General features: G+C 36.0%; 1 long non-coding RNA gene across 1 annotated transcript in view; it reads right to left on the bottom strand.

Moving 5' to 3' along the window:
• Nucleotides 1-25,237, bottom strand: part of LOC116279944 (uncharacterized) — a 541,851-nt gene that overhangs the window by 172,086 nt on the left and 344,528 nt on the right. Inside the window, exon 3 of the long non-coding RNA XR_012071882.1 lies at nt 16,267-16,393. This is a non-coding gene — a long non-coding RNA (uncharacterized lncRNA). The remainder of the gene's footprint in view (nt 1-16,266; nt 16,394-25,237) is intronic.

The following is a 25,237-nucleotide window of genomic DNA, read 5'->3' as shown; positions in this document are numbered from 1 at the left end:
GAAGAGACTCACAAAAAGAAAAAAAAAGAAAAAGAAAAAGAAAGAAAGAAAGGAAGGAAGGTAGGAAGGTCATTTATTTTCTATTATACTATCAGGACTAAGGGAAGAATTTCTTCATAAGAGCAGAATCATTGCAGCTTTTGCCACTACTTCCCAGATTTAAAGCCTTTATTGCTTCTAAAACTCAATAAAGGAGCCACAGGTTGATGATTTTTTACGTCTCTTTTGATGCTGGCAGTCAGAGAAAAGCAGAAATTTTTTAAATAACCATAATTACAGCATGAAGTTAAATAACAAAACTAATTTTGTCCAAAGTAACCCAACAAAAGAATTATGTAGCTAAGGTCTGCATGGAGTTATCAACAAAAGTCCCATTTATAGCTAAGTTGTTTTGTGGGGGAAGGATGAGGTATGAGGGCTTCATTAAAACCTCCTAACAGTAAAAAAAAAAAAAAAAAAAATCAAACCGCAGACAGTAGGTGGCTCCTAAAACACTTCATTCCAAATGCTATGCATAAGCCATCAAAGTAGGAAAACAAAAATACCCCCCAAATCACATTATCTGAAGGGAAACAGCCACTGTGTAACTCACTTACATTTCTGCCTAAAAAAGCAAATATCACACCAGTGCAGTGACAACACATACGAACATTTGGAGATTAAATGAGAAAAACTGTGTCCAGTTTTTGCTCAAGTGCTACAGTTTTATGTGAGCCAACGACCGACCAGTCCACGGCTAAGAGGTGACTGAGCTGCCTGCACCAGCACACGGTGTCTGTGAACCCAACTTTGTTTTGGGGTGAAAAAAAGTGTATGTGTATCATATAAATATATACATGCATACTATATCTGCCCTTTGATTAATCTGTAACTCTTCAATCTTATTTTTATTAGAATCTACTTACATGACTTCAGTTTGCTAGGTAATATCTGTAACTTTAAACTTCTTAAAACTGCTTTAGATCTATTTGTTTAACATTAGAGTAAAAGGTAAATGTTATAAAATTTTTGCTTGATAGTTTACCCAAAATGTCAAAACTATTTTTAAGCATGAAACAAATTAAACAGTCATTTCCAAAGTCTGGGCCCCGGACGGTGTGTTATGGACTCGGTCTTCCTGTCCTTTCCCACAGGAATCATCAGTTACACATGTGGCTTCTGAAAAGCAAGGTGGGAATCTAAATTACAGCAGGTTTTCTCAATGACCTCTCTTACTCTGCTCGCAGGCTTTGGAATGATAATTACTCATTTACATCAAAATCCTTTTGCTAGTTATTTGAAAAATGAGATGTTTACTTCTCTTAGCTGGGGAAATGATTCAGACTTGTTAGCTTAATACATAAAAATGCTAAATGAAAAAAGTCCTGGCGGCCTCTCTGCACTCTTCCCAATCGATCTGGGATAATCCAAAAGGCTTGTTTAATTGAAAGGGGCATGATATGAAATATAATGACATTTCACTGTAGGACGGTCCAAAGTTTCCATTTTTTAAAAAAAGGATCTGGGATCTTTATCAGAGGCATCACTGACGCCCACCTGCTCACGGGAGGTTTATGGTGGAAATAATTTTCCGTAAGTACATGGTTGCTGCCCCTCCACATGCTTAACCTCTTTAGTAGTATTTCAAGGGCATGTGCGTGGAACAGCGTTGAGGGTGGGGGTCATGCTCTGAACCTTGGTATTTGTTCTTAGTCATCAACACTTCACTTGCATACTCCTCCTTTCTCACCACCTTTGCTTTGGGATATGGGAAGTCTCTGCAGTTCTCTTTGTCCCTGACCGTTCTCACGCAAGTCTTGGCATCAAGTCCTCTTTGCTGCATGCGCCACCCCATCCCATGCTGGGGGCTGACTGCTGATGCTAAAATCTGTAAGTTATCCCAACTCCATCTTCTGGCCAAGCTTTGAAGTTGTGCGCTATGAACGCTAACTGCCATTCTCAAGTACAACTCGGATTCAGCAGGTTTCTAATTGTGGCCCATTTAATCTTTGTCTGCTGGAAGACATGTCATTTATTCTGAAAGCTCTTTTAGACGTAATGAACCTTCCTTCATGAATCTACTGAACCCCGTGCGTACTTCAAGCACAGCTGCTCTTCTCACCTTAGTCTATGGATTTGTTTACACTTGTGTTTCTCACTGCTCTAGACTGTAAGCCCTTTGAGAACTTCCATGTATTTGTTTTTATATGCCCACTAGCTAGACCTGTGCTAGGCATATAATAGACTCTTAATAAATATGTATTGAATAAATAAATCCTCACAAGCCAGTAGTGTAAATATCGTTAGCACATTTTAAATTAAGAAATTCACGAATGGAAGATGTTAAGTAACTTTTGCCAGTTCTCCATATAGATAAAAATGGACATTTAAACTTCAGGTAAGTCTGATCCTAATACTTGCACTTTTTTGCATCCTGTAATACACCTTGTATGACCTCAGACTGTGTTTTCACTATGTACAGAATTGAGTTTATAATGTCAGTGTTTTCATTATTGCTCATTTTAATCTTTAGCCCAAGTAAAAATTCAAAATAAAAAAATCATGATCTTTTAATTAAATAAGAGAAATTTATCCAAACGAGAATAATTTGCTTTGAATTCTCTGAATGAGCAGGATTATTATTTGGATGAGACCAAATTAGACAAATGATAGCAAACACTGAGAATGATAAATTGCAACTGAGGTGTGCAGCACTGCACTTAAAATCAAGAGCTCATGATCCTGATCTCACTACTACTGAAAAGAGATCAAAAGGAACGTTGCCGTTAGCAGTGGCCAGGAGCACTTTTCCCAGGAGAACTATTCCTAAGGCACTTACTGTGACTCCGAATCTCTTGTGCTGTTTTGTGTTGATCGCCGCTCCTTCTCCCCACCCTTCGGAACGTGGCTACAGGGAAATGTTATTACAACTTACTCGGCTTAGCTGGGCTTCATTAAAGGCTAATCGGCCCATGCAATCTATTGTATGTGTTTCTGCACCAGTTGCTGAATTGGATCTTCTCAAAATAACGTTTTAAATATCTGTATCAATAATAACGACAAGTAAACTTGTGAACTTAATAAAAATGTTCAGTGTTCACGTCCCCAAGCATTCATGAAAATCAGCGGAAACTTCCCAGGGAACACCATATCAAAAGGAATTTTGTCCGTATTTTGTGGATCGTGGGAAGGGGGGCAAGCTAGTCGGAAAGAAAATAAACAGGATGCTGATCCACGACACGTATTTTTGGAAGTGATCTCCAGTTGAAGCCTTCCTCTTTATATGTGCAGAAAGTCTCCTTCACAGAGGACATTCTCCCATAACTGCCCCGTGTGGACCCAGCATTGTAAAGAACATTGTTATCCTAGAAACAATACCCACAAACGCTTGGTGGTAAAGATGCTGAGAGCAGGTGAATTTTTGACTCCAATTACAGAAAACTGTATTGAAATAAGGATTTAGCACCATGATATAATCACTGAGCTCTAGTCAAACACACCTCTCTCTTTCTCCTTCCCTCCCCTTTCCCTCACTTGGCCTTTCCTCTGCCTCCCCAGAGATATTAGTCAGCTGCTCTATGCAGGTAAAATTCACAAAATGAACACACAACCTTTCTATGTGTTGCTAAAATCACTAAGCCAAGAAGGAAAAAAAAAATGTAGGCCCTTCAATGTGTATATGGAAATAAAATAGGTGGAGGAAGAAAATGAAAAGGAAGTGGGAGAGAGAAGAAACTCAATTATATTAGAAAGAAAACAGAATTGGGGCAGATATAAGTTAAAAATGCTAGTTTCCTTTAATGTTGATTATACTGGAAATCCATCCCTTCTAAACACTGCTTTCTAATATTCAGCAAACTTCTGATGCTGCACAATTTTCACACTGAAAATGTTTTTCAGATTCATTAAAGTATTTTATCTCCATTTTCTAGTATTGTCATAGACTTTCACCTTCAAATAAATATACAGCTGTTTAGCTATCTCCTAATTTTCAATTGTTGTGGAATACACTCTGCTTTTTACTTAAAAAAATAAAAAGACCTATGGACTCAAATAAAAGAGAATTTTGAAGTTCCTTTCACTGTGCTCTAGAGTGGTGTTTCCTTGCATGAAAAATTTAGAGTCCATCAATAGATTCTTTATTATTTTCCTGCTTTCTCAACTGTTTTGCAGGCATGGAGTCATCAGCTTTCTCTACTTGCAAAAAAAAAATGTTATTTGTAATTTATGATCTATTTATGGTCACCTTTCAGTCTTTTAAATAACATTACAAGAAACACATTTAAATCTACATTTGAATCTAAATCAGATGCCCTTGCAAAGGAAACTATATGTGGAGTTGATTATACACATTAAGCTGCTTTAGCAGAAACCAACCAGATCTGCACTGTGCTGTGGTAATGAGAATGCAGCTGTCCATCTCTGCGTTAGCATGCATGGTCTTCTGAATGCAAATACAAGTGTAAGTGAAGAGCTTGAGATAACTCAAAAAATAAAGTCAAATTAAAGAAGTGATTTGCAGGAGTAGTATTTGAACACAATGTTTCAGGACCAATCTCATTTTTAATAAGGTGAAGAAAATTAAAAAAAAAAAAACCAGAGAAAAAAACTCCTGTTTTTGCCATGTGATCTCAACACTCAATTCCCTCCGTATAAACAAGCTGTGGCAAGGGTGATCGGGCCTAGTATTCTCAGCACGATGCACTTGAGATAAAAACTGTCCTGTGACTGGAGGCTGGATGCAGGATGGAGTCTCCCAACTCTCAGATATACTCATCTGGAATTCAGCCTCCTCTGGAGAGATGAGAAATACTGGCAGACTGCCCTCCTGGGGAGATAATGTAGCCCTTGACTATGAGGAGAGGGAGCTCTGTGTTCTTGGCTGCTCCTGTCTGGATTGGAGTTTCTGTCACACTGTGTGCAAGATGGAGAGAGTATGGGTGGTGGGGGGCTGGGGTAAGAGGGAGGGAGGGAGGGGGGGAGAGAGAGAGAGAGAGAAAGCTGCAATTCAAATGTTACTGTCTTTTGCAATTCATACTGAGGTGCAGTAGATTTTCCTGAGTAAATGCTTCTTCATTTGCTGTATGCCCTGGGGACAATTTCCAAATAATTTTTTAATTTTTTAAATATTTCTCACTCATTATACGTGTTTTGCTAGAGAGTGGTCTACAGAGATCTTCATGCCCAATTCCAGAAATGGAACGCTACAGCTCAGGTAATTTAAGTGTTCAAAATAAAAGGTAGCTTGCAAATTATTTAATCACTGTATGTCACTGATAGAACAGCTGCCCAAGGAAGTTAAATAATTGCCAAAATTTTAAACTAGTGAAAAAGCAAGAACTATAATCTAGTTCTTAATCCTTTGAAGTTATACAAAACAGAAAATCATGCCCCTTAAAAATTATAAGTTTGTAGCGAAGATTTTAGTATTGTTAACTGAAATGAAGAGTCTTCACTTAGAGAATGACAGAAGCAGATTCCAATATAGACTAAATATTTAGTCCAAAGATTAACAGAGAAATAATCTGATTATTGAGTATACTAATCCCCTATATAATACTCTCTCTTGCTCACATTACTATTTTAAAATTGCTGTTAATTTTTCTTAGTAAGAGAATAATTCTAATTTTGTTTTTTCCAAAGAGAGTTCTTTCTGAAATACAGCAATTTATGAAATGGATTGTTACAGAGAAACACTATCCTACTTGTTTTCAAACATCTCCAAAAAGTCTTCAAATAGAATGAACAAAAATTTCTGAAAGAGAATAAACCTTTTATCAAGACAAATATAATACTAACAGCAGTAAGTCATTACAGTTATAAACTCTTTGCTGTGTAAATGGACTATGCACATGGTAGATAAATAGAGACACTGATGTAAATCTATGCACAGATTAGTGATTCTCAACTTAGGGTGACTATCTCCTGGGAGATGTTTCTCAATTAGGTAGAGTTCAGGAAGGCTACTATGTATTCTGCAAAGCACAGAGCATCCCCTCACAACACAAAACAATTGTGACATGGTTGAGAAATCTTGCTATTGATAATTATGAGTACAAAGCGGAGGTCTCATTATAACACTGCAATACATTTATTCAACTCATATTTATTTCATATGTAGATGGATCAAGCACTGTCCTAGGCTTTTGGAAATTCAGTGGTGAATAAGAATCTGTCATGAAAATTCTCATTAAATTCATAATTTCATAGAGAAAACACTGTAGAAAAGCACCTGTGGGGACTCTGAATAAGAATCAGAGAGAGCAGAACAAAGACTTTAAAGCTCTTCAGTGACTTCTTTCTACTGGAACTTCGATTCAGTTTTATGATCACCTCAGGTCAAGAACTATGAGCTTAAATTTCAATCTTCCATGTCACAAGATATTAAAGAAGAGAAAGCAGTCTTGTTTTGAGCCAAAGTTTTGTTCACTGAACAATGTAAAATTTTTAATCTAGCTAGATGATCAGAAGATCAAGCCCAGAGAACTTAGTTTCTACATTTAACAAGTAATTTTATTTTCACAATGAATAGAGAAGCATCTTAAGGAGATTTAATGGAGGAAGGGGAATCACATACAGATTTTGGTTCAACAACAACGTGCCAGAAGTGAAGTATGATTCTGACAAAGCAAAGGGTTGACAACCTTAGATCTCTTAGATCTCTGACCTCATCCTTAGGGATGTATTTAGAAACAGAGTGAGAGGGATGAAATAAGAGTAAGGACAATACAAACTATTTCTCTGTAATGCCTGGGGACTACTTGGTGGCAGTGTCAGTAGTCTCAGAAATGGGTCTAAGACATTCAGTAGCAGTACAGGTAAGAGCAGCGATAGTACTCAGGTGTAAGTTGTGACAACAGCATGGTTTAAATTTTTGCCTCTACAACTGATAAGGATATACCTCTGGCAGGTTAGAGGAGATAAAAAAGCTATCGGATGATCTGCAGTAGATGAGGAATTCTGTAATGACTCCAGGATTCAGAAGAGAAATGGAATTTCTACGGAAAAGCTAAGGTAAACAACCGAATACTCTTTTGCAGATGTTATCATACTCTTGTTTTACTTCCTGACTCAAGCAGTGTGAGAAACATTTATTTTAAAAAGGTTTCTTTCCTCCTCCAGTGTATCTCCTTTCAATCTACCAAACGCCCATTTAAAAAAAAAAAAAAACAAAACTGAGCTTATGACATGAGTTCATTTTGCATGATTAAATCAGTAATAAAAATTTTCTCCTGCAAAGAAAAGGGAAGTCCATTGACTCCTATATCATATCCATTATAACACCAAGAGTACAAACAGGATAAAAGAAAAAAAAAATAGCTTTTGCCTGCCTGGAGATCATACTCTGTAGATGAGCAAAGATATTACTGTTCCTTTCTTAGAGTTTTTTGCTTTTCAGTCTTGCCAACGTAGGATTGATGTTTTCACTTAAAATTACAAACTTCCTCCCACATGCACATCAAAAGCAACATCCAGTATCATTATCATGGATTCTATCACTATGGGCATCCATTCTGCAGTCCCTAAGCATGCGATGAACCTGAACATACGGTCAGTAGATAAAAGAAAGTGTGACAGACCATGTTGTTTTAGATTTTATATTTTCCCTAACAATCTAATAAAATAGAAGATGAATAGGAGAAATTACTAAATGGGTAGCAGAAAAAAAATGGTAGCAGTAGATCTCTCTACCACTTTATCAATGGATTTAAACGAAGGGTTTTTAAGAGACTATCTAAAATTTAGATGTGAAATTACAATAATGTGCAAAATGGGGTGGAGGGAGGGAACATACTCGTTGATTTTTATAAAAAATGAAATTTCAACTAGGGGGGTCCAAATTCATTATATTCTTGGAGAATCGTGTTTTCTAAATATAAATGTGAGGGAAAAAAGCAAAGAAACTCTCTTCAAATCTTATGTTTTGCTGATGTGATGGAGAAATAAAATTGAGCATATTTTTGTTCTGATCCTGACTAGCTATTATTCCAACAATTGTTTAATGTGACATTAAAAATACATCATTAAAGTAAAGAAAACACTTCTGCATTGTGAGTAGGACACTTACACTGAACACTTAATATTGAAAAAATTACCGATAAGAATAAAATTTACTTCTGGCTGCCTAGCTGGAAATATAAAAAGAGAAAAAGAAAAAGCCTATTAAAATTTCATTCATGAATGAAAAGTTGCTTATTAGTTTATGAAGATAGTTCTTCAAATTTTTATTCAAACTCAATTCTTAGCTAATTTATCTTGGAGAAGATTTTATAAGGACTATTGTATAATATGAACGATATCTTTCATGACCATTTTATAAAAGACGAAGACTGTTACTTATTTTCTAATTTTTTGTATGAATCGCAAAGATAAAGTGAGTCATGTCAACTCATGGTTTATGGAAGCTATTTCTAAGTTCTACAAAAATGTATCTGAGGCATGAACTTTCTGGTTTTCCATTCCCAAGGTGAATGCAGAATGAATTTAGGATAAATAATGGATCTGACATAAAATTTAGATACATAGGACTGTGAATTATTAACATGTTGTTCAGCATTAATATTCCTTATATCAATTGCCTTAGTCAAATGTTTTAGGGTTAAGTTATGACAAAATTTTGAAACTGACATGTAGGTTGATGACCTGAAGTAGAGATTCCTTATTAATTGATTGAAAACAGAGTCACATGTTTTAGGTGCAGGCGTTACCACCGATTTTTTTTTTAAGAATTTAAATGTCTGGCTCCTAATTTTGGAGGGAGTGCCAAGCCTTTTCTAACAGCTTTAATTCTGTTTCAATACGCATGCAATTTGAGCTTATGAAATTGTGAATTACATAGCAGGGATGAGATGAACTTATTTGCAAAGATTTTAAGAGACATAGCCTCTGACTGATTCTTAGAATTGCCACTTAATGATTAGTTTTTATTGTACTGAACAACTAGAGTGAGTATATTAGCTTGGAATCCCCTAAAATGGACCCAGAAACAAGTACTCAGGTACAGTTGTGAGAAAACATAACATGCGAAAGAAGGAAGGACTAAAAGCTCATACAAGGGTACATTATCAAGTTCATTGCTGTAGGCTTTAACTCTAAATTCCCTCTGGACATTTGAAGAGTCAGAACACCTCTCAGAATAGTCCATTTAAAATTAGAGAAGCTGGAATTCTTACACAAAGCCCCTGTTATCCATTGTTTGAGGACTGCCTCCCAGGGGCATCTTCACCTCTGTATTTCTAGGCAACTCCTATGGCCAAATCGAGCCAGTTTTTGCAAGGGTAGCCTGCTGGAAGATGCAGGGTGCTTAAATTTGCACAACAGCAGTTTAAGATGAGTAGATTAAAAAAAAGATGGGTAGAGATAATGTGATGCAGGCAAGAGAGGCATGTTCACAGTGAGTTTTGAAGAAAACATATATAAGCTAGCTTTTTTTTTTTTTTTCAAATCATCACAACTGGATGCTAATCAATGCCTGCTGAAAAGGAAGGCTTGTGGGTATTTTTCTGATATAGGACTATTCCTTCTAACAGTTGCAAATGTTTTTGAAGGTCCTGCAATGTGATACTAAGATGAAGTCATCAGTGTGAACAAGAAATATTGCCAGTCCTATCAGTAAACAAAGAACACTGTGGCCATCAAGTCATCAGCTGCTACTTCCACGCCCTCCCCCCGCCCTCCCAGTGAACAGAAGGAACAGAAGATGCAGACAGGCAGGCAGCCCAGCCACCCGCAACGGTGCCCCCGAGGGAACTCAGGATGGGAAAGAGCAGGATGCTGGCCCTAGCTGGCTAAGGTGCACATTAAAGGAATGATTTCAGTGAGCCCAGAGCTTTGCACCTTCCCATATGTAGAAAAGCACTACATTCCTTAACTTGAGATACCTGGTTTTTGTTAATTAACAGTAATCTTTTGATGTTCCAACTACCTGGTCTTTGTTGCAAAAACTCGTATATCTTGGCTTCTCCCTTGCCACTTTGGAGCAGTCCCTCAGAGAGCTCTGAGACGCTGTCCTCCCAGGCATAAATCCTCAGAAATGTCGACTAAAGAAAACATAACTTACATATGTGTGTATTATATGCATGTATATGTGTGCATATACACACAATGACACAACTATTCTCTTAGCAGTATTTATATGTCATCCTGTTATCTAAATATGGGTTTCCAATACAAAGTTACCAAATTAATCCCTGTCCTAGGTTTAGCAATGGGTCACAACATCATGCAAACAGCTCCTCTGGAACTTTGTCACCTAGAGCATGCAAAATATATTAACTTGATTAGCTGCAAAGAAGAGAAAAGTTGCCATGGCCACTCACTAGGGTAGCAGGTCAGGAAAACTGGACTCAGAGAACAGAGACCAAGCAGTAGAAGGTAATCTATTATGTGGGTCCCACCGACAGCTCAGTGACTGCAGGTGTGGCTTTCAGCCCTTGGACTCTTCTGCTGGAAAGGGACTCCCCCAAACATGTTTTGCTCTCTATAGAGCAGGAGCTACTGCTCTCTTTCCACACTGCAACTTTTCAATGTATCTTGAGTCTGGGCTGAGCAGTCAAGTGAAATTCATGAACTCAACCTTTATGGAATCATCTAATGCTGAAATTGGAAGGAATTTTAGAGGTCAGCAAATCTAGTCTTTGTATGATGCGATGCATGGTTCACTATGTATTGACTCTGCTTGCAGGCAAATACCCTCAGAATGTTCTCTCTGGCCATCTTTCTGGGATCCGAGAAACAGACTCCCATCTGAGGGCCATTATAAGACTATATGAAAAGAAAAACTTGATGGCCAGATTGCTGAAATGACGTCTGTGTGATTTTGGACAAGTTAATTGCTCTGTGCCTCAGTGTCCGTATCTGTAAAATGAGATGTTAATAATACCTAAGTCAGAGAGATGAAGATAGAGATTAAAGGTTTTTTTACAGTGTTTCTTGGCACTCAATAATGCTCAGTGAAATTAAATTACTATTTTCATCAAACTTTGCCCAATACTTCCTCTTTCTCACAGCTGTCTCTCCTAACAAGCACTCAGTATTCTTGTATATCATCTCACCCAGGAAAAAAGAGGATATTAATAAACCCTTACTCTCCTTTGTCTACTGTTTAGGACAAATAAAAAAGGTATCTTATCAGTTAAAGCAGGCTTGCTGGAAGTTGTATATGATCATAGGACAACTTTATCTGTGAATCCCAGAGATCAACATGTTTTAATACAGCACACCTCAGAGGCACGCCACGTTATCATTGTCTAAGACTTAAAATAATTTTATCATCACTTCCAATTTCTATATGTTCTACAACGCTGCGAATTTATGTAAATGGTGAAATTCTAACATAGAATCAATGAACCTGACATTATACAATTGCACGCCACTTTAAATGGAGCTGTTTTAGTTAAAATAGGAAGCCAGCAGGAGCAGGTACCATCTATATTTCATTCATTGCTATGTAAAGCGTAGAGTATTTGTACACAGTAGGTTCTAAATAATTATAGTTGATTGAGTGATCAAATTAGTATTAAGAGATAAAACATAACATTCGTAATAATTAAACATTAATAGAATCAGTAAATGTACATTGTACTAAAGCAAGAGAACTGACACAAACAGGATAAATTGCTACTGCCACCAGAATGCAGATACTACGAAAGCTGAGGCATTCCTAAAAATAACCGTATTAAAGTTTTAGTGGGAAAATCATGCTTAATACTCACTATACGTGGGGTTTGCTAAATAATGTGCATATTTTAATCTCCAACTAGTTTGTGTCTGCTCAGTAAGCACTACATGCTGTGTATTTTCTAAGGTATACATTTTTAACAATGGCTATATGAACGTCAACGTATCTTCAGCTAACAGCAAATGGAATATTTTTTCAATATTCTCATCTTAATGACAGCTTCCAGTATACATACTTATTTGATCATGTGACTTTTGTCCTTCCTTTTGTGGATATGGTGTATCACATTGATTGATTTGCATATGTTGAAACATCCTTGTGTCCCTGGGATGAATCCAACTTGATCATCGTGTATGATCTTTTACACATGTTGTTGGATTTTGTTTGCTAATATTTTGTTGAGAATTTTTGCATCTATGTTCATCACGATATTGGCCTGTAATTTTCTTTTTTGGCAGTATCTTTGGTTTTGGTGTCGAGTAATGGTGGCTTCAGAGAATGAGTTTGGGAGGGTTCCCTCTTCTTCAGTCTTTTGGTAGAGTTTGAGAAAGATCGGTATGAGTTCTTTCTATTTGAAAATTAACCAAGAGACAGATTCCATCTGTCTATCATACAAAGTTGAGTAAACTATTTCAACTTTTTTGACCATCTCAATTTTCTCCTCAAGGTCTTAAACTCAAAACTGGCCTGGCTAGAAGTTTTTACAGCGAGTTACTTACAGAGACATAGGCAACTTATATTCTCTATAAATGATTAACTGATAGATTTCTTTACCCATGCTGCTTTTAAACTTTTACTCTTTTATTATACTTATATACTTCAGTGTGCTAAAGTATCCTTGCATACTTCAAGACCCTACTATAATATGAGAGACCATAAATCAGGATTACACACCTTTATGCTGTTTATAAATATAAAATTCTTGGTTGTTTTCACATTAATATATTTCTACATTCACTATTCTATTTGACTATGATAAACATTATACAGTGAAAGAGATATAGATACATATTTAATCTGTACAAATATATACATGCAAAGCCCACAGATGCGATTTCTTTCTTAGAACCAAAGAAAACAACATTATGAAAATCTTGAATTCTGTTTCTTTTAAATAAAATAGACTTGAATTGTTACTGCTTTCTCTGAGTCTACTTTTTCCTAGTTGCATTTTACTCCTCTGGTTCATTCTGACCTAATAACTACTTTACGAGTCCCCTGTAATTCTGCCACTTCATGTGGTCTGTATCCACGGGGTCATAATTCTTCTATCACATTCTCACTCTGTCCTCTTCTATCTTAATTACTCTTCATATTTCTTTGAGTTTTAATTGGAATACTCAATCTTTCATATTTGTATATTCTCTAATTTATACTGTGAGTTATTCAAGAACAGCCTCTGTCATAGACTTCTTTGTACTCAGCCTTGTCATCATATCAAAGCCCAGGAACTGTAATGTACTTGGTGCAGAAATTCTACGTGAGGGACGATGGCATCCTGTATACAATTCTACTGGAATTATTCTGACCTTTCAAAACTATATTTCAATTCTTTGTTTTTGAAGGATGGAAATAATACATACTATAATTATTGTAATTTTTAACATAAAACCTATATAAAGGAGAAAGTAAAATTCATCAATAGTCCCCTTCAAGCTCCTCACTTCCAGAGACAGTTAAGTTTAATAGTTTGAAGTAAAATCCTTCCAGATACTTTTTTCCAACCTAAAATAATTTTATACATAAATTTGTTTTACATGGTGTGTGAGCCTGGGTTGGGGTGAAGGCTCCTTGGGTGACCAGTTTAGCTGTCTGCTCTTTCCTGCAGTAAGAACTATGCTCATGGCTACTGTGCCCTCCCTGCCTCCCCGAGCCTGAGCCGAGATGCCAGATACAAAGGGCTGGCACGGAAAGAGGCTTAGATGCTGGCCTAAGCTGAACACAGGTAAGGAGTGTTGCATAATCAAAGCCTGAGTAAATATAGGTAATAAGGTACTTGCATTGACTAAATCTTGCAAGAAAAAGTATTCATGTTTCTCTTTGGTATTTTAGGTTCTCAGAAAGGAAATGCACAATGATTAGTTTTGTTAGAGCAGGCAGATAGCTAGATATGAGCAGAGAAAGGGGGACACAGACCAAATGGCAGGAATTGGGCAGAAAGGAGGGGCACAGGCCAAATGCAGGAAACCACACATCATGTAAGCAGCAGAGGTCCTTGGGCAGAGAAAGAAAAGCAGGAACCTTGGGGCTGATAAGGGATCATGCCTTTTGGAAGGACAAGTGGCCTGGAGAAGAACGCAGGTGAGAAAAGGCAGGAATTTCTAGTGTCCTAATGTAACCTTTTGCTCATTATGCCCTCATATCAATAAAATTAGCCTTGCAGATCAGAAGTACCCATCATGCACTGATGCCATGACACTTCCGATCCAGACTAAATAAGGACAAAAATCCCTCCTCCCTTTGGGAAGGTGGAGTTGGGATGATGATCAGGGAATACAACCCCCAAAGCCTTTCCTCCCCAATGAATTTTCCGCCCATTCATTTTTACACCCTATGTAACTAACTTGCCAAAGAAACTCAGGGCAGCCGCTCACCTGAGCCTGCCTGCTCTCCGCTGAGAGTGTACTATCCATCCTTTAAGAAAACCTCACTTTACCTTTTTTAACCTCTAAGTCTTGTCTCTGAATTCTTTCTGGGATGGGACAAGATCCCGGAACACCAGTTGCATCTATCAGCAACATCTTAAAATAAAAGTTTCCCATCCTGAGAGAATATCAAATTGTCCTTATATGTAGACCATTAAGAGTATTTTATTTGTCACATACATGTATTTTTTTCATGATTTTTCCTTATCAAGACTTCTACAACAAAGTCTTGATTTTAATATAATAACAGTGCATACACTGAATACGATGTAGATTTTTAAATATACTGCTCTAGTTTCAAAATCAATTACTGGTTTTATTAAAGTAATTTCAGTTAATTATACTGCAACTGTGCTGATCATTTAAAGTCTTTATAGCTCAAATATTAGCAATCATTAACTTCTTTACACAGACTAGCTGTCCAATTTTATATAATTTACATGCATATTTGACTCACTAACATCTCTGACATATTGAAGCTGATTTTTAATATAAAATGGAAAAAGTCATTAAATTTTTTAAAAGCCTATAACATTTTCAAGAAATGCTTAAACCATTAATTTAAGGGAAGAAAGCTATTTACTCTATACCGCTAGTTTCCATAGTAAATAATTTTAAATGTGAAATTTATTATCTGAATACAAGATGTTCCCTGAATATGTGTTGAAATACAACATGTATTTTGTACTTTGGTCTCCCTGATATTAAGTATTTGAGTTTTAACTGTGCTGCTTTGTTGAAAACTATTTATATCCGAGTACATGGCAGATATTAGAAAGAAGTCTTTGAAATAACTTTAGGAATAACCTTTAGAACAACGTACAAAAGAGAAAAATATTTAAATAAATTTTGGAATGAAAAATCCTCATTTTCCTAGTATCATTTTCCTTGAATATATTCACAATGAGAACTGTGTCTGCTAAGTAACATTTTGTAATTTATAAAGAGAAAGTAATATACTTTTACCAAAAAGAACATTAAATGTCTCCTTAAAAATATTTCATTAAAAACTCATATATTAAAACTCTTTACTCAAGATACATTCCTATACTAATAATTAAAAAGAGTTGATTTTGCAACATCTAAAATCTAATACATCCTGGTTATTCTCAAAACCTATTCGCAGAAGTTCTAGGGTCTCAGAATTCAGTATTAACATTTTCCTCTGCAGCCCTCGCATTTTCCAGCCTTTCTCTTTACCTCTACCTAGACATATCTAATAAGACAAAGGTAAGTTCCTGCACCATCTATCTGAACAGATTGGTTTCATTCAGGAAGTTCCATTAATGTACAGAGCGTGAAGCCCACATAATATAACTCATGAAATACTTAGCTTCACTGAGTTCCTACAAAGGATCTTCTTTGGAAACACGTATCAAGAATCGTAGTTACTCATATTATTTCAAGAAAATAAAACACAAAGTAAAATATTTGTCAAACTGCTTGATATGTACTACCTTGTCTTTACCATGAGGGTTAAAGTCACAATACAGATTAAGAATTAACTCAGTTTTAAAGAAGAAAATCAAAACAAAACAAAATTCTGAATCCAACAGGTGTAAAATGACTTAGTGAAAACCACATGATACTTTAAAGCAGAGAATGAAATCAAATCCTAGTTCTGCTTTATCCTAAAGCTTATGTTCTTTTTGAGATGCCATAGTACTTTTCAAAAATAGGCTAAAAAATCATTAGCCTAAAGACGATTCATCACATACATTTTACAGATGCCCACATTTATGATGTTTGACTGTTGACTTCTTTTTAACTCGCAATCGTTTTTCCCCTTTGGCCCCACTCTGGACAAGCTGATGAAGGAGCCAGCACACACTTTCTCCTTTGGAGCAGGTGGGAAATTTAAAATCTCACACATCTCCTGACTGGGTGTCAGAACATTCCCCTGGTTACACATTTTAATAGCTATAAACCCATCCCCTCTGCTTTGCCCAAGCCGCCTCTTACCTGTTTGCACAAACTGATTTCCCCAGGAGTCCCTGGTATGAGGACCTTCTGTCAGATTCTCTCGGTGAGTGATGTGTCATCAGCTTCAACATATGAATGCACATTGGGGTTGGGGGGGAGGTCCATCCTGCAAAATAGCAAAGTATTTAGAACTCTATATAGGAGTTTACAGGTCAGTTCTCAACCAAACTAGCAATATTACTCACAGATTCTAAGGAAAACATCTAATACATAACTGGTTTGTTACAGATAGCTGAGGTGTATCAATATTAACCAAAGGTAAAAGTTTGGTTTTGACCCATTTGCCTATTTTATAACCTCACTGAACACTTCTGTGAATGAGATAATTGGTAGTAATCAAATGCTATTCGTTTAAAAATACTCTTTGTGTCTAATACATAACAAGCATCTAATAAATGCTATTTGAATAATAAATTAACAGACACTATTGATTATTCTGCTTACATTTATTCTTAATAAAATTGATGTACACTGTAGAGGTCTATTTATGTAAGAATCATCAAATCAGATTGACCATGTTCATACTGTTTCAGATTTTCACAATATAAAAAATAACATTTTCTAAAAAGAGTAGAATAAATGCTGTATATATTCACAGTCTAAAAAATCTGCATCCATGTGGAATTGCCATTTAAAATGAGGGCAAAATTTAACAAAGAACGTCAGAGTTTACATCAATAGAACTTTGATAATGATTTTTATGCTCCAAAATCAACATGGACCCACTGGTTAAAATAATTAGATACCTTAATTAGTTATACTATTAATGAATTCTCATCCTCTACTAAGAAATTGATTGAGAATAACAGCATTTTGTTTAAATTCTAACTAAAACAAACAAATGCACAAACTGGAAGAATTGATCATTTTCTGTTAACGTTTTCTAGTTTCCCATTGATGAAAATGAAATAAAGAAATGTGTTATAACACAGCTTATATATAGATCTCTTTGGAGTTTCATGCATTGGCACAGACTTTCTGTCTTCAGGGAACACTGCACTTTTTAAAACTATCTCTGAACAACCTAAATGTCCTCGACAGATGACTGAATAAAGAAGCTGTGGTATATTTATACAATGGAATACTACTCAGCCATAAAAATGATAAAATAATGCCATTTGCAGCAACATGGATGGACCTGGAGATTGTCATTCTAAGACAAACAAACCAGAAAGAGAAAGAAAAATACCATATGATATCAGTTACATGTAGGATCTTTAAAGAAAAAAAAAAAGACAAACTTATTCACAAAACAGAAACAGACTCACAGACATAGAAAACAAACTTACGGTTACCGGAGGGGTAATGGGGTGGGAAGGGAAAAATTGGGAGTTTGAGATTTGCAGGTACTAATACACATAAAATAGATAAACTACAAGTTCCTACTGTATAGCACAGGGAGAGATATTCAATATATTATAGTAACTTATGTTGAAAAATATGAAAATGAAAATATATATGTTCATGTATGACTGAAGCATTATGCTGTACACTGGAAATTGACACAACACTGTAAACTGACTACACTACAATAAAAAAAATAAAAAAAATAAAACTCTCTCTGCTGCAAATATTAATCGGTATAATGCCCCTGTTAAATCACTCTGCAGTAAGATTAAACTTACACATGTTTTCAAGTTAATACACTGTTACTGAGATAACTAAAATTCTTTAAAAATCATAATTTTCTGTTCTTTTCTTATCTCCTGTTCAAGACACATATTGTCTGCCCAAAGAAATGGAGAGGATGGAAATCCCTTGTGATATATTTAATATACAGCTCTTAGGGAAATAATATAGAAATTAAATTTCTCATGCAAAAAATGTATTAGAAATATGTGGAGAAACAAAAAATAAAGTATTACTTCTTAACATATTTATGTGATCCCAAAAACAATATGGAAGAGACTTTCTAGTTTGAAGGTGAATTTGCTAATATGGAAGGAGTGAAACTCACCAAAGGCCATTAAGTCATACCCTTTTGTCTGTTTGAATGTTGCAACATGTAAACAACTCAAGATAAAAGGAATTTGAAATTAATAGAGAGGGAAAACAGAATTACAGGAAAAAAAAGAGAGAATGGGTTTTTTGTTTGTTTAAGGTGTGGCAATCATTGGCTCCTGACATCCGCAAGGTGCTGGTCCTAGAATATTTAACATTATGCTACTTGATTCAAGATTCTTTGTTATCAGGTTCTCTTGCCAGCACTGAAGTTCTGGAAGTACAAACATAATATCTTTTTAACCAAGAGACATGAGCCCAGTAGTCAATTCTTTTTAACAAGAGACATGAACTTAAGTGTCAGTTCCTCAGATTTTTAGTGCAGTGTTTGTGTTAACAGGATCTGATGAGGCTCTTTCCAATAAGATAAAAAAAGGAGTCTTAAATCAGAGTTACTTCCAATTTTTAACTAAAGGTCACACAAGGAGTCCATACTTTATCCTTGAGAAAAGCTTTTTGTACTTGTTAGTAATAAACCTGGCTTCAGTGACTTAAGAATTTATAATAATACATTAGATGATTGTGAAAGCTTTGAAGTGTCTTTGTTCTCTCAGTTTTCATTGCTGATGATGGATGATAAGGACAAAGATGTTTGTAGATGGTGAGCAGCATTGGATAAAACATTGATACTGATATTTATGTTATTCTGAAAGCAAACATTAAGAGTTCCAGATTAGAATCAGACTATTATTAATTACAGTAATGACCACATCAGTTTTCCATACCCCACTCTCAGAAAGATGCAATGAGAGGCCGATGGTTAGCCACCCGTACAAAAAGTGGTTTTCTTATACTACAGGAGAGGAATCTGAAATTATGAGTTTATAAAGTGACTAATATACAGCTACACTCCTCTCCCACTTGAAAGAGAGAGAAACTGTAAGTCCCTAATGAAAACAAATCTTCTCCGAGGCAAGAAGAGGAAGGTCCCTAGTTTACAACCACTTTGAATGCGAATGTAAAGGAACAGCCCAGGGATCCAGCCCCCTGTGAAATACAAACCTATGCCTCTGTGCAAAATGCACTAAAAACGTGAAAGAGTAAATGTTTCCAGAGGACAAAAGGAGACAGTCTCTATTTTTAGCATGCCAATTTCCATTGTTCAGGAAGCCAGAACCCTGCAGGAACACTGAAAAATCCAAGGAGAACTACTTCCCCAGTGTCTTGCAAAGCTTTTTATAAAATGTAAAATCATAAAGTGAATGCCTTTGTTAGCAGATAGAGAGATTCCCAAACTAGAGAGCCCACCAAAAGTGTGGATCCTTGCCCACCAGTTGAGGAGGAATTCTCAGCAGAAGCAGAAAGACAAAGTGAAAGACACCTTTATTGCTCAAAAGAGGGAAGGGAAAGAAAGTGTTTGAGTGGGGGAAAAGAGAAGAGAAGTGCTCCAGTGGGGAACTGTTGGCCCAGGTGGCAGGATGAGAGCTATAGCTCAAGGTAGGGGCATGGGGGCTTTTCCTGGAGACTGCTGCCATCATGTCCTCCTTCCAAGTGTGTTGGAGTCAATCACTTTTTCCAGTCCTTGTGCAGGATTTTCTGGCTGTTGTCATGGCAACTGTCAACTGTCCTGGTGCCAGTGGGTGTGTCATTTAGTATGCTAATGCATTATAATGAGGCTCAAGGTCTAATGGAAGTCAAATCCTCTCCCATCTTGGGTCTAGTTGGTTATCACCAGTTTGTTTTTATCTCTTTGCAGCCTTCTCCTGTGACTTAGATAGCAGTAATTGGTTTCTGTTCAAGGTGGGGGCAGGGGTATGATCCTGGGGGCAACAGCCTTGAATTTCTAACAGTTCAAGAGATTACTGAAGGGGAGGCTAAGGAAGAGATCTGGTCATCACACAGTTTACCTTTTTCCCTCTGGTAGCAAGGATAGTGTCTGTAAAACATCTCAGGAATGTGCATCTGATAATGAATCTGTGACTTTATTGTCCTAATTATCAACTGCTTGAGCCTGCTCTTTTATGACTCAGAGAGGCCTGGGTAATTTCATCTTTTCTAAAAACAAGAGGCAGAGGTTTGGGGGGGAGGGGGTGTGTGCCCTGCAGGGTCCTGCTAGGTCTCCCCATTGGTATTGGATATTTAAGTTAGATAACCCAAACTGGACACACAGTATTAAAATTTTGAGTTTGTGTTTTTTTAAGTTATGTTTAGATTGTCATTTTTTTGTTGAGCAAAGCTGCTAGCCATCCAGAAAACAGACAAACAATAATAAGAATGTGTACCTGTTCATTTAAATGGCACCACTGTATAAATTCCATTTGCTGGTGTTCAAACACCTACATCCCACTTTCATAGATATTTGCCAGAATTATGAGGTTGGCAGACGGGACATGTACTAGAGACAGCCTCAGGAATTTTGAGCAAAATTGTCCAACAAATACTGATTTAAGATTGCAGCCAAATTTCTGTTATGGGGAAAACTGAACAGTTTGGGCCAATTAAATATGTTGGCTGATTTGATCACACTGGAAGCAGGTATAAGAGAGTTTATTTAATACTGCTATGGCCCAGTTTTGAGGTCCTGGCTCAGTTTCCCTTTCTGAACAGCTAATTAAGTTCACATTCCCCAACCATTCACCTTACCAGGTTCTCATACTTCAGGCCACAGTATACCTTCCTTGGATTAGATACCATAAAATGAATGATAGCCAATTTGCCCGAGAGCCATCCAAATTATTTAATGAGCCAATCCCCAGGGAACTCATGAAATCTAGCTAATGTCACCCTACTTGCCACATATAAGCTGTCCCTTGAATTCCAACTTGCTGTTATCTTATCCCCAGGTTGACCTTTGTAATGCCCTCAGTGAAGGCCTTCTCTCATTCAGCCTTTCATCTATCTTGAGTGTCAGTATGTTGTGCCCACCATCAAAAGAATCTTCAAATTTTATGAAACTGAAGGCAGAATCCTCATTTTAGGAATGACATTCAATTAATTTATAAGAATGTAAATGATTATTCCTGAATGAAAAAATACACAAAGAGAATTGTAAAAAATCTCCAAGGCTTTTGATTAATACTATAAATCAAATGATATGGCATATATTATAAATTGATATATCATGAATTATACTGGACTGACAGGTGTACTAAAATCTGTTAACAAGAATTAATTGGTAAATAGTACCTAGTCTTTGGGTTTCAGCATAAATCCTAACATGAGAAGGCTACTTATGCATATAAATTATGACAATGGAACTTTATAGGTTTGGAAAACAAATAATTCTCACAATTATGAGTTGATTAAAATTTGTAGAATTTCAAGCAAGCTTCATTCCTCACATGAACAATTTTTAATCTTTCTTTTTATAAGGAGATAGAATACCATTTGTGTTAACTGGGTCATTCCAGCAAATTTCACATTCATATTATTATTATTATAGATAATGTATTTCATATAACCTTCAGAAATTCTACTGTCAAAAAAAAAAAGGCACCAAAACATAACAGCATACTGAAGCATTTTCACATTCTATATGGTAAAAAAAAAAAAAAAAGGTAAATTAAAATTATGTTTAATGATCAAAGCTTCTATTTTTGCTTGCTTTGAAATTACCCAGGAAACCAAAGATTATTTATTAACACATTTTAATATTAGTCTAAGGTCTAAAATTTACTTTGGAATTTGGAAATTGTAATTAAAGTCAATATATTAATCCCTCATTTTTCCTAGAATTATTAGAATTTATGAGTTTTAACATTTTGAGATAACCTAATAATTACAAACTAACTTAAGTGCCATTTTATATATTTGAAATCTAAAGCTTTTGTGGGAACAGTGATAGCTTCTTTGACTCATAAACCAATGTTTATTTCTAAAAGTTTAAATCATGAGATGCTTAGAAATAATCTTGCATAGAATATTTTCTTGGCATTAATTTACAAAGTAATACTTGGAAGAAGACATGCATCAGTTAACGTGTGCTATTCACATACTTAATAGGACTACTACGTGTTCTTATTTTAATACAATTTATGAGCTTATGTGTTTATAAAACTGAATTTTAAAGACTTCTTAAATCATATTTATGCTTTCTTCTTCATTTCGTGGAACTAAAGGTCATCTTTTCCCTTTTACGTTGAGCAAGGCCATTACTCAATTACTTTCCCAAGTTGCAGGTTTTATTTTTCTTTTTTGTATATAAGCTCATATATCTTAAGCAAAATAAATTCAGTTTAGTAATTTTTCTTTAGTTTCTTTTTATAGATGGCAATTGCTGTGTATTAGACTAGATATTCTTATAGTGAACATATAATAATAATTTTCTTGATCAATTCATTTCCAAAAGTTCCCAATAGAGGGGATAAAGTAAAAGAGAAAAAAAATAAAATAATAAGGAGAATTTGAAGAAGCCAGTTTCATCGATGTGGAAAATTATTATTGTCAAAAGCTATGTATCGGCCTTCTGCATGAAGGAAAGAAATATCAGATGCAGAAAAGTCTTCTGAGACACACGCACATGAGCTTTTATAAATCATTTAAATAAAGTGAACTTTCATAAATGTTCTATCTTTCGGACAAAGAATCTAGACTCTCTCTTCCTTTTTGTGCTAAATTGTCTCCAAAATGAAAAATTTCATCTATGCCAAAAGTTCCTCAAAGTGATCGTTGTAATTCCAGATTGTCCTTTATGAAATCCTTTCAAAAATTAATTTTTTTGTGCTTTGGCACCCGTACAAATGGGCAGATGGAAACTGGCTTCATGGCAAACTTATCAAATGATGGTTGCCCTTTGCTTTTTTATTGGTGAAAAACAAACATTACTCATTAAGAGTCCTCCCAAAATCAAAACCAACGCTGAACTCTTATGTACCTCATAGAAACTCTTAGAAATTGTGAAACTGAAATATAGAAATTGTATAGAATTACTCTCTAATTATACCACATGAAAAACTATAAAGAAATTGCAAAGGTAGAAAGGAAAAAATCTAACAATGTGGCAGTTTACTCAATTAACTAAGCAATACCTTGATAAAAGAAGTCATCAAAATTCAATTGCCAAATAATTAAATGTACGAGATATGACAAGTGTACAGAGAGGAAATTAACCACCTTAAAACTCATCATTACTCACAAAAGGAAAGAATGAAAATAATAAAGGTGATATTCAATTTGATGACATACAGAACAAAAAAAATTTTTAAAGTTACAAAGATTAGAATTCATTAGAAATAGAAATTTTTCAATGAAAAATAAAAGTACACGAGAACACTGATACATCTATGGAGAGATTCTTGAAAAAGTATAACCTAACAGTGGTATAAAAACAGAAATACAAAAAAGATTCTGTCAATGTGAAAATTGCACTGGCTATAGTTGAACCGTCTAGAGTGACCTAATCCAAGGCTGTTCAAATGAGGAAGAGAATAGGTTCCAGACTCGGTTCTGCTGTTAAGAGATGAAGTGGAGAGGATTTTAGGTCGCCTCTGTGTGTCAGCTGTGTCTTAGCATGAAAAGTAAATATTCCCTCATCTTTGTGATTGGAGGCAGTTTTGTAACTTGGAATCAGGCCCTTACTCTTCCACAGGGACTGCGAGACAGGCTGCTTTCATCCTTGGTGATGATGTTGCACTGGGATGGGTCCCGGCCCTTGAGAATCACAATCCTGGGTTTTAAAACCAGCAACAGACTTTTAAATGAGTTACAGCTCAAGGAGCAGGGTATGAACTTGCAGTTACAAACTTCCTAAAGTAGGTGGTCTAAGAAAAGGGAGGTCAGGTGGCTAGAGTCAGAAGGATCCTATCTAAGTCTAGTTAAACTAAGCAGAATATTAAGGCCCAGTTGGTCAGTACTCCAGGACCCCATGTTTCCGCAAGTCATTATTTTTGAAATTGAACATAACACAACACATACTAATAATGTTATCACATGATAACTAAATTGTTCCATAGCACAGAAAAAGGAAGAACATGTTCAACTTTTTAACTGCAGCATAACCCTCATAACCTAAACATCACAAAGTACCAAATGAAAATTACCAGCCAGTCTTATTTCTGAGTGTTTACACACAAATACACACACACACACACACACAAACTAAATTTAACATGAATGGATTCATTCCAGCTGACATTAAAAAAAAAAAAAACTGAAAGAGCTGGGCTGTATCGGCAGGGGTTGTACCATGAAAGAGAGGATACACTTAAAATGGATTAATTGAAAACAGTTCAGTGAAGGCACTGTTTACAAAGGTTTGAGCTGAGTTAAGAGATTAATACGGATAGTGCAACTCCTAGGGAGTGAACAACAGCGGCAAAGGGGTAGGTGATCTCACAGAGGTACAAGGAAATACATCACATGTAATCTTGAAGGGACAAGGGAGGTGGAATCCCAATTTAATGGAGTCTGGTAAAAACTAGGGCCACGGACCACTAGATAAACCTTAGGGCCAGAAAGAAACGCACGCTTCGCCAGGTCTGCAGCCACGTTTAAAAGGAGGTGCGGGAATAACCGTCTCCAGTTCTCCTCACCTCCCGCTCCAAGACCTTCTGAGCGTGCGTCCCACTGGTCAAGCACAGCAGGAAGCCAGAGGGCAAAGGAGCCTTCCAGAGTAGACAGCAGGGCAGAGAGGGCTGGTGCACTGAGATCGGGGAGGGGGAGAGCAAGGATTGTATCCCAATTTCAAATGAGCTCCAAGATCAGGAGACGTGCTACATGTTATTGAATCTAAGACTAAACTGATTGGAAGATGCCATTATGTGGCACTAAGAAATAAGAAATGCTGGCAACTGAATTATAATACTTCCTAATCTGACTTTTTTTAAATTGTACTGATTTAAAATATTTTAGATTAGATAAAAATGTTATTATATATCACTCTTGGCAACAAAAACATGTGCAAAGCCAGCTGAGATATTCTGAAAATGCCACTTATTTACTCTGATTATTTGAAATCACTTGACTCAGCCTTCCTATGCTCTACCACCTATACCATCAAGAACATTAATGA

Source organism: Vicugna pacos, chromosome 4 (assembly GCF_048564905.1).
Source record: "Vicugna pacos chromosome 4, VicPac4, whole genome shotgun sequence".
Classification (NCBI taxonomy): Eukaryota; Metazoa; Chordata; class Mammalia; order Artiodactyla; family Camelidae; genus Vicugna; species Vicugna pacos.
This window is presented reverse-complemented; position numbering and strand designations above follow the sequence as displayed.